A 7295-nucleotide genomic window follows, 5' to 3' on the forward strand; every position below is an offset into this window, starting at 1 on the left:
ACCAAATGAAACTCAGTAGTTATGAAGAAATTAAGCAGAATGTTGCACAAAGGTTATTCTGTCACACTAATGCCAAGTTGTTCTTCACTTCTTAAGTCAGTCTTTCTTTCTCTTCTCATCAAATGTAGCCAATTTGTTCAAAAACAAAATTCCTGTGAGGATCTGTTACTGAGCATAAAACAAGGTCATATAAAACATTATTTCCCTAGCCCAATGGGAACAGGAATTTCACCTTTCAAAAGTCATGCACCAGGAGTCTCTGCCTGCCTGGGTAAACAAAATTACTTCAACTCCCACATGCATTTAATCTTCAGAGCAACAGCACAAAGTCCTGTTGCTATTACTCTTATAGGGTTTTTTAAGATGTACATTCCTTGAAAGAACATACACTGCCATCCATCTCTTTTTGAGGATGCAATCTGCATTCAGGTTTCCAGCTAAAATAACTCTTTTGGCTTTCACATGCATCAGTTTTCATGTCCCTCCAAAAACCCATTTTGAGCACTTCAGCATATTTTATGTTTCCTATGTTTTTCTCTTACAAGTCAATGTCCCATGAAACACAATTTCACACAAAAAACACTGTTCTCACTCCTATTTTCCCTACCCTTTGATTTCCATATGGCATCTCTTTCCAAGATTACAACTTTCAAAACCCCTCTGATTTATGGATACTTCTTTCAATATAGCAGTTCTATGGCAATTTTAAGTTATTATTTCTCCCTTGCTGTCTTTTGCTGCTTTCTTGTTTTAAGCAAAGAGCTTTTTGAACTTTTCAGCTTTAATTAAGTTTACCCTCAAAATGTTACCTATAAAAATTTGCCTTGCAGGCAACATTCCACCAATCAAACAGCAACCATAGAAAGAAAAAAAAGAACCTTTACTGACTGCATGAAAAGAATACACTCCATACACATATTTAAAAAGCTGGATTCAGTCCTTTACAAATTAAAACAAACATAAATGCAATAAAAATATGCAGCCCTAGATAGGAAGGAAGAAGGTGTGGTAGAAGTTGACATAGTTGTTATGAGTGCAGTCAGAAAAGGAAAAGTATGCATTAGTGCCAGACACTTGCATGCATTCTTTTACCTTCAGATATATTTGGATTTCTAGAAATTTGCCCATTCTGTACTAAGATGAAAAGTGAATCAACGGAATACATAAAATAGGAAAAGAGAACTAGACCTTCATCAAGGATGTCGGTGACTCAAGTTACTCCAAACTATTGATGTAGGAAAGAAAAATTAAGGAGCTCTGACTGTCTAGCAACCCATTCATTCCAATTGTGTTGTCCCTCTCAGATCTACAAAATCTTCCTGCCAAAAATTATGTCTGCCTTTTCTAATTTAAAAAATTCACCAAATATGACTCCCAGACAGATCTAGCCCTCATATCTCCAGTGTACTGGAAGTAGTCAAAGGCAACATGTCAGCATTTCGCTGCAGATAAACAATAATCTGCTCTCAGCCCTTCTTCTTTGGTGTCTCAAGCATAACACATGCTACAGCATCACAGGGAAGAAGAGATTACCTAAATTTCCAAACTGATAAAAAGCCTTACATACCAACAAGCCCTACACAGCCTGATGAAGCAGGAAATAGAAGTTTGCATTCTTAAGCAGAAAAAAAATTGCTACTTGGAATGTAACACACTCTGGCACAAAACATACAATGGCTTATTGTTGGGGGGTGTTGTGTAAAAGGAAGCATCACAAGACAATTAGAACTCTCCTCGCTCTCTCTGCCTTTGTAAAGATCTTTATTGTTTCTAAAACGTGGGTGTGCTCAGACTGGCTGCCTTTACTAGATGGGAAGCATCAATAAGAATGAGGGCTTCCTTTTAGATTTCTTAAAAAGATAACTCCCTCTACTAATTGTTCAAAGATTCTTCAGAAGCTGATATATCTGGGAGATTACACATGACCAGAAATTATTAGTTATGAAATATTAAAATGAATATATTGAGTTCTGGAGAATTAAAACATGTTGATCAAGGAGCTAACATGATGCACTCCCTGATCATCCTCCTCTCATAATTAGGGGACTGGAAAGATAGGAGGGTAAAACTACATCACCCCTGGAGACTACAGATTGAGAAGGAAAAGCATGCAATAAGAATCCTGGGGCAAGGCTCCCCCTTAGGCAGAAACTAAAGTTTCTGCAACTAGCTGTTGCTTAAAAAAAATGCACATAAATGGTTGGTTCTACTCCTGGAAAACATTTTATGTAAAGACACCAGTCAGCTTCTGGAGACAGACAGGCAGTCTTTTTAGGTATTCATCAACTCCAAGTATTACATAATGAAGCATGAAACTTGATAACAGACGGACCCGTTCCAGAGCTAGAAATTTTCTTGGCAATAGGCTAGGGGTGAGGAAAGGAAACAATTTCCTCTGACATTCTCTGTGTGGAAGATGAGAGGCTGATTTTATTTGCAACAGCAGCTTTTCAGTCTTCAAAAGGATTTGCTCCAAGTTACATGCAATTATGCCTTCTGACAGATCCACAATTCCTACGGAAGACCAGATATGCTTCCCAACTAAAAGGAATGCATCAATCTCTTACCTGCTTGGCATTTCTTAGTAGCAGAGACTTAAGCTTTCAGGCTCACAGGGGTGCCTGACTATAGCATGAAACTCTACCAACATGAAAGTTATGTGGACACAGGTACCACCTGAGTTCTTAGGTCCACAAAAATAAAGTATAATCCTGGCAGCACCAGAAAGATCCTTAACAGCCTTTGTGCAGAAAATTAATAAATGCCTACTACATGGTATTTGCTGGAAGACACTGAAAAAAAGTGCAGGCACACCCAGGGCAAAATTAATATAGACAATCATATAACAGTTCTTTATAGCTCATCTTCCACAGTCTTACAGCTGGCTCATAACAATGACGCTATGTCCCACAATAATCTCCTCATCTGTAAGGTTACTAAAGAGCCATCTCAGATGATATGTGTTTCTCCTTCTCTGTCCCTCACTTCCCAAAGAGTACCAAGAATAAGAACAAGATGAGGAATAGGAGTTAACTAACAGATAGAGAAAAACAGATTCAGCTCACAGAAAGGTAAATTATTCAGAGATATAATGCTTATTTGCCTTGTTGTTTCTTTTCTTTAGCCAAATGTCTTGACACTGTCTTCAGGCACCTTCTTTTCCTAGGACATTTTCCCACATGTCTGATTGTAAATTGCTAAATGGAAAGCAAAAAATAGAGGATGAAGCCCTCTGAAGAAAAAAGAAACTCTCTATAGACTGAAAAAAGAGGGGGAAGAGAGAAGTATAGGTGCTGCCATATGCTATGGCAATCCTGTTCAGGAGACAGAGGGAGGGAGGGAGGGAGGGAGGGAGGGAGGGAGGGAGGGAGGGAGGGAGGGAGGGAGGGAGGGAGGGAGGGAGGGAGGGAGGGAGGGAGGGAGGGAGGGAGGGAGGGAGGGAGGGAGGGAGGGAGGGAGGGAGGGAGGGAGGGAGGGAGGGAGGGAGGGAGGGAGGGAGGGAGGGAGGGAGGCCAGGGCTGTGGAAAATCACAAAGCGTTGTGTGCAAACTGGCCTTCCTGAGCCTTACTCTCCCTCTACTCCTTCTCTGCAGTGTCTGCACTGGAGCCTTGTCCTTCTGCTACCGAAGTATTCTCATGGGAACTCTTTCCTCTCTGCTCTCATAATTTCCTCTTGAGTCTCACAGCAAAATGGCAGTATTGTTCCACCACCCTCCTCCAAAAATGATGCTCTTCTCCTGTGACACTGATGGATGCAGGCATATAGGCCAAGTCCATACAAGGCAGATAATTTCTGAAGAGGAGAAATACTGTAGATTGCATGGTTACATCAGCAGCAGTCTCCTCTCTCCACATTCCTTTCTGGTATGAAATGGTGTACTGTGTCTTCATAATAACAAGTAAAACAACTCTATTCAGAAGGCCCAAAATGTACCATATTTTTCCTTTGCAGAGAAGGTATATTGCATAGAAGTAATCTGATAAATATTTAAATTTCATCATGAATGCATTGCACTTCAGAAGTCACCTAGCTGAAAGATAGGCTTAACTTTAATTGTCATTTCTATAACCAATTCCTCAACCATGAGGAGTTCTGTATCTATTTTTTTCTCACTCGTCATCATAACCAGAAAGTTATCTCCACAGCTGATTTCTCAATAGTTCCACGTAGTACAAAGTTAGTACAATTTGCCCTGCCAAAATCCTAAATCACCTCCACACTAAAATTAGCTAGATGACCCAGGCAGATTTTCAGGGATTTGCGGCTCAAACAGTGTCAGCAATTTAACAGCTGCAATAAAGCACCTGATTCGTTTTTTTTAATAAAGAATGAAGACAATTTAAAAAAAAAATCAAATTCAAATAATCAAATTCACTGAAAAATATATAGTCTCCTGATTTTGGCAATTTGCCATGTGCAGGATTTTACAAAACTCCGCTCTTCTCTCTCTACCAAGAGAGGTAAGTGTCACCCATGGCCTTCTTTTTAATTTCTGAAAATATATCTAATTTGGGATATTTGAATAATTTCTAATAAATATACAAAAATTACACACACGATATAAGACACTCTGAGCATCACCTTGATCCCATCTTTGTGTACATACAAGCCTCCTTGCCTGTTCCTCAGATACTTTCAGTTACATTGTAACTTTCTGAACCAAGAGATTGCCTAATTTGTTCCACTAAAACCACTCAATACTTAATACCATATGGAAAAACTTTATAACCTTCTGTGAATTTAAAATGTAATTTCCACGTGATGGTATTTTTAATATATATACATTTACATTTTAATATGTTTTTAATAAGGGCAAGTAAGATAAAGACAGAGAGACAGACAGACAGATAGATATTTTAGTAAGAAAAACAGTGGAATTAAGCCACATGTGTTACATGCAAGAAAAACCAGGAAATTCATGGCAAATATGACAGACACATTCTGGTTTTAACAGAAAAATACAATTCAAAGCAACAACAGGAAAATGTGATAACCTTGAACTTTAACTTACAGAACATTTATCAAGGCATCTTAAATCCAAATTATTTAATTTCAAAGAATATAAAGGTATATTTTGTGCTTCAGAATATGGGGTGCAGTGAGTTTACCACTGCATCTGATTGCACAGAGTACTGCCTTTTGGGGATTTGGGAACCACAAATAGCCCAACCCATCAGGAAAACAAGAGTATTGTGCTTAACAGAGCTAAGTAATGGCACTCAGGCATCATGCTTAAAAGTGCAAATTATTATCTCAAAGTCATCTTTTCCTCCCTAATGCATAACATTGCAACATTAAAAGACCTTCAGAAAGAATACAGAGACCAAAGGTTCAAAAAGCTGATAATGCCTTGTAAGAGCACAGTCTGAACCAGTGATAATCTGACAGATGCTGTCAATCGCCTTTCAGATGATCACCCAGGTGATAAGCAATTATGATCTTAACTGTGACTTCTCTATTTTTAGTGTAAGTGAAAACCTTTTATTCAACACTTCTGCATTCAAAAAGGATGCATTTTTAAGTCTCAAAAACAGACAAAACCAAAATTAGATAAAACAATCAGAGCACACACACAGTTATCACAAATAATGGGCTTAATTTTCAGTCTGCAAAAGTCAGCCCATTCAGGCTGTAGATACAATGAAAATGCTGATTTCAGTATGTGATTATAGCCAAAATTATTTATCCATTTTATTAAGCATAATTAATTAAAATAATTATTTCATGCACGTTTTTAAAATTTTCATTTTAAATATCTGGCTATGTTGATAGTTTTTGTTGCAACCCAGGTCCTGAAACAACAGGTAGCCTGCATTAGCAAAGTCTTAGCATAGGCTCAGCCAAAACAGCCAAGTCCCAAGTTCTAAGTAACTTAAAATCAGAATGCAACAAGATACGATGAAGTTACATGGAGATGAGAAAATAGCCAAAAAGGTATGGTATACTAATCACAACTAAGTTAGTAATTTACTGAACCAATGTTTAAAATGAGATTTTAAAAATTTATTTATTTATCCATTGATTTACTTTCATTTATTTACTATTTTCAACATTTTTATTCATTTTAACACTGGCAAATGTGGAACAAACAAAATTAAAACAAAAACGAAGAAAAGTCATAATAAAATGGATTTTGGTAACCTACTGAGACAGAATACTCTCAATTTAAAGGGCTTACAAAAACACAGTGTAAAAAAGTATTTACAATATGAACAATATAAGCAAAACAAGTTATAGGGGAAGGTGTGAGAGGATGTATTTTAGAAGCACACCTATCTATTGCAGTTATCTTGCACTATTGCCCTGGTTCACAAGCTTCAGTTTCCCCTGCAGCAAGTTGTGTAAATACCAGAGCTACTGGATGTTTGAACTGCTTCACTTTCAAACACTTTGCCTTGTTTGGCTTGGCAAAAGAGTAACTGCTCTTAAAGGTGCTGTTTCGCTGGCTAGCACACAGCATGAGCATGAGCACAATGTGCAGCAGCACAGAGTAAGCTGAGCAGGGTGACAAAGACCACCCCATTACACTACAACCTGTCATTGAAAAGCCTTAAATAGGCCAAAAAACAGGACTTCACTTGCCGGCAATTACATGATTTGAACAAGTTTTTGCAGGAGGATTCTCCTCCCAATGACACTGCAGCACAGAACAGTAAGTAGGATGTCAACTTGTGAACATCCTACTCCTTTAAAGTTGTTTCCAGACACTGCCAAGCATTTCTAGGCTCTGCTGAACCTTGTTTCCAGCTAGAAAAGTTGGCAAGAACACTTCAGGACTTCCTAATTACTGCTTTCCCTGAGATGTAAGCGAATCGCTGTCTCCATTGCTGCTATTTTAGTTATAAACAGACAGCTCTGTAACATTCCGTGGCTCTCACATATTGAAAGGCATGTGACTTAATCCATGTAGCTGCACTGCTCTCCAGAATAGGCTGTCTGTCCGTGCACTTGGCTCCTTCCCTGCTCCAATTACAGGCTGCCTGCTAACCCCTGCAGGACGAGAAAACCTGACCACAACCAATTACCTCCTATTTGCTGGAAGAGCTGGAGAAAAGAAAGCAGTTGCAGTCAAGAAACTGAAACACAGCCAGGCATCAACTGCAACACAAGGTCACCAAAGAAAAGCACGCTAGACCATATGGCAATTTGGAAGTGGCAAATTACTCATTCCACAAAGTGCCTGACACCTCAACTTACAGGGACAATTGACCCTTTGAATACAACTGCTGTAGGGTATATGACTGCTGTGCTACTTCAGTTGTAAAAGCATTTATTAGTGTTCCAATATTTGATA

The 7295-nt window shown here is 38.5% G+C and overlaps 1 protein-coding gene and 1 long non-coding RNA gene across 4 annotated transcripts in view; one reads left to right on the plus strand and one right to left on the minus strand.

The window, feature by feature from the left end:
* The window catches only part of OXCT1 (3-oxoacid CoA-transferase 1), an 84527-nt gene that overhangs the window by 70201 nt on the left and 7031 nt on the right, over positions 1-7295 (minus strand). The gene's annotated exons all lie outside the window — the stretch shown is intronic.
* Positions 1-7295, plus strand: part of LOC135291316 (uncharacterized) — a 33365-nt gene that overhangs the window by 14488 nt on the left and 11582 nt on the right. For 2 of the 3 annotated variants that reach the window (XR_010354116.1, XR_010354117.1), the window contains exons 1-2: positions 12-3290; positions 3594-3864. This is a non-coding gene — a long non-coding RNA (uncharacterized LOC135291316). Of the gene's footprint in view, positions 1-11; positions 3291-3593 lie in introns of those variants that run through there. The other variant, XR_010354118.1, reaches the window with a different exon arrangement.

Source organism: Passer domesticus, chromosome Z (genome assembly GCF_036417665.1).
Source record: "Passer domesticus isolate bPasDom1 chromosome Z, bPasDom1.hap1, whole genome shotgun sequence".
NCBI lineage: Eukaryota > Metazoa > Chordata > Aves > Passeriformes > Passeridae > Passer > Passer domesticus.